Here is a 3,779-nt window from a genome sequence, read left to right on the forward strand (position 1 = left end):
AGGCTAAGTAATATTTACTCCTTAGAGCATACACTATGGGGCCCTGCCCAAAGATTCACACCGTGTGCTAACTGCTTCTCCAGAAGCATGATTTTGTGTGCATTCCACCTGACAGGGTGTCCCCCAAGATATATAGATAATGTTTTGATTACAAACATTGAAAATTGAATTTTATCGGCCTATGAATTTTTTTTGTGGAATATAATGACCTGTGGAAATTTGAGCTGGTAAATATACTCTCCCAATGCTAAGGTCTTTCCAAATCCTCCCACTCGTGATCCTGATACGTGCACAAGAAAATCATTGTCATACACCACCAGCTCTGCAGAACAAGTTGTCCATAAGCCAACAAAATAAATGCAATATAAAGCTTCATCTCACGATATTTGTGAGATCCCTGTTTCCACCACGCAACGGATTCGGGGTGCTAGCAGCAGAAGTAGCCTTTCTTGCACGGGCCAGGGTCCCACACTCGGGGCCTCGCCACGGATATCCGGACAAGAGACTAATCCGTCGGTTTTTCCAAAACCGGACTCGAAAAAACTTCCCTTACCCGGAAAGCACGGGCAATTCCACCAGGATAACTTTTTACTCTAACGCAGTCAAGACCATTACTGATCAAGCTGATCCGACTGCACCTATAAAGATACTCGGTCAGATCAAGGAAGAAACTTGCACTTGGTGGATCATTGGGATCAACGCTTTTTTTCCCATCAAGAGGCACAGCCGTTGATTCCTATCCATAAAACAATTACTATCCGGGATTTACTTTATCTATCGTAATAACAGAAATTGAGTCTCAATTTACGGATCCATCAGTCCAGCCTAACCCCATCCAGTCCCATGGGTCCCAACCACTGTAGTGATGGGATCCAATTAAGAATTTGTTAGGTTTTGTCCCGAGTACCAAAGAAAAGAGTTCCAAGGCCCCCTAGCCGAAAGTTCATGCAAACATAAAACTAGTCACACCACTTACACACCCAATATGAAATTGCCTTTTTCTTAGCATCAGCTAACTTAAAAACAATCCTTTAATGAAACCATTATGTCACTGATGACAATCCTCAAAGTCTCTGGTTGAATCCTTATTTCCAGTCATTCATTCATCGGTATACTTATGGCATCATTGGCAACCAAAACGCTCACCACCTGTTCACTCAGGGGCCTTTTCCATAGTTCCTAGCTCATAGTAACCGGCAATATATTCATATAATAGAATGGAATCTCCGTGGAAGATCAGCAAGATCAATCCATAGATCTATATAAAAGAGCCATGGACTCATCCGTTGAGGACCAGCAAGGTCAATCAACCAGATCCATGCCCGGTTTTAGAAAACAATTCTTATTCTTTAATCCAATATCTTCCACGACACACGTGTGGGTATCTTCGGCGACCCAGAGCCCGAGCACCGTATGGTCAGCACCCTCCAGGATCCTTCGCAGGTGACCTAGCGCTTCACTCATAGGCCGCTTCCTTGGTCCCTCATCCACCGTACCGGAAGCTCACCATTTAAATCGAACTGAGGCTGGTCAAGACCTCGGTCGACCTTGCTACGCGAGACGTCCTCCATTGACTCTCCGTCAGCAGTTGCAACTTTATCAGTTAGGTCTCCATGAACTTAATCCACAAGACGGTCAAAATGCTTCCCCAGCATTCTTGACATAAAACAGTCATTTACAAACAGGTCACAAAATATAGTTTCTATATCGAACTCCGTCTTTCCATATTATACCTCCTCAACCCACATTACTTATTCCACATTCCATTCATATATACTCATTCTCATCCATTCACTCATATCGACGGTACATTATTTCCCATATCCATTCACTCATATCGACGGTACATTATTTCCCATACCCATTCACATTTATTATTCTTTATACACATCCATCCATACATCCATTTTCACATCCTCATTCATACATCCACATCTACATGCATACATCCATACATACACATCCACATTCACATCCATACATCACATCCACATTCACATCCATACATCCACATCCACATTCATACATCCACATCTACATGTATACATCCATACATACACATCCACATTCACATCCATGCATCCACATCCACATCCACATCCACATCCACATTCATAAATCCACATCTACATGCATACATCCATACATACATATCCACATTCACATCCATACATCCACATCCACATCCACATTCACATCCATACATCCACATCCACATTCACATCCATGCATCCACATCCACATTCATACATCCACATCTACATGCATACATCCATACATACACATCCACATTCACATCCATACATCCACATCCACATCCACATCCACATTCACATGCATACATCCACATCCACATCTACATGCATACATCCATATATACACATCCACATTCACATCCATGCATCCACATCTACATTCATACATCCATACATACCCATCCACATTCACATCCATACATCCACATTCATGCATCCACATCTACATGCATACATCCATACATACACAACCACATTCACATCCATACATCCACATCCACATTCACATTCACATCCATACATCTACATCCACATTCATACATCCACATCTACATGCATACATCCATACATACACATCCACATTCACATCCATACATCCACATCCACATCCACATTCACATCCATACATCCACATCCACATTCATACATCCACATCTACATGCATACATCCATATATACACATCCACATTCACATCCATGCATCCACATCCACATTCATACATCCATACATACCCATCCACATTCACATCCATACATCCACATTCATGTATCCACATCTACATGCATACATCCATACATACACAACCACATTCACATCCATACATCCACATCCACATCCACATTCACATCCATACATCTACATCCACATCTACATGCATACATCCATACATACACATTCACATTCACATCCATACATCCACATCCACATCCACATTCACATCCATACATCCATATCCACATTCATACATCCACATCTACATCCACATTCACATCCATACATCCATATCCACATTCATACATCCACATCTATATGCATACATCCACATTCATACATTCACATCTACATGCATACATCCATATATACACATCCACATTCACATCCATGCATCCACATCCACATCCACCTTCACATATATTCTTTTATATTACATCCATTCTCGCCCTATCACAACCCATATATACATCTTATCCCATCACATACACTTCTTACCTCATCCCATACACATCTTATCACATCATAACTCATCTTATCACATCCTAACTCATCTCATATGCATCTTATCACATCTTATCATTTCCCATATCTATTTATAGATTACAAGAGAATTCTTATATTTGATATAAGATTTCTTTACGCATCTATTTATGCATAAATTTCGTTTAAGGAGACTAACATTTTCGAATAAAAATTAATCTTTTATGCATCTTCCTATGCATAAATTCATTTTAAATGAGAATGACACTTTGAATTATAATACAATCTTTTATGCATCTTCCTATGCATAAATTCAATTTAGATGAGAAAGATACTTTTGAATTAAAAATCAATCTTTTATGCATCTTCCTATGCATAAATTCAATTTAGCAGGAATTACACTTTTAGAATAAAATATTCATCTTTTATGCATACTTCTATGCATGAAATTCAATTATGCTAAAAGTTACACTTTTATAATAAAATAATCATCTTTTATGCATACCTCTATGCATGAAATTCAATTATGCTAAAAGTAACACTTTTAT

This window comes from Cibotium barometz, chromosome 50, assembly GCF_041138505.1.
Source record: "Cibotium barometz isolate CiBa-2024 chromosome 50, ASM4113850v1, whole genome shotgun sequence".
NCBI lineage: Eukaryota > Viridiplantae > Streptophyta > Polypodiopsida > Cyatheales > Cibotiaceae > Cibotium > Cibotium barometz.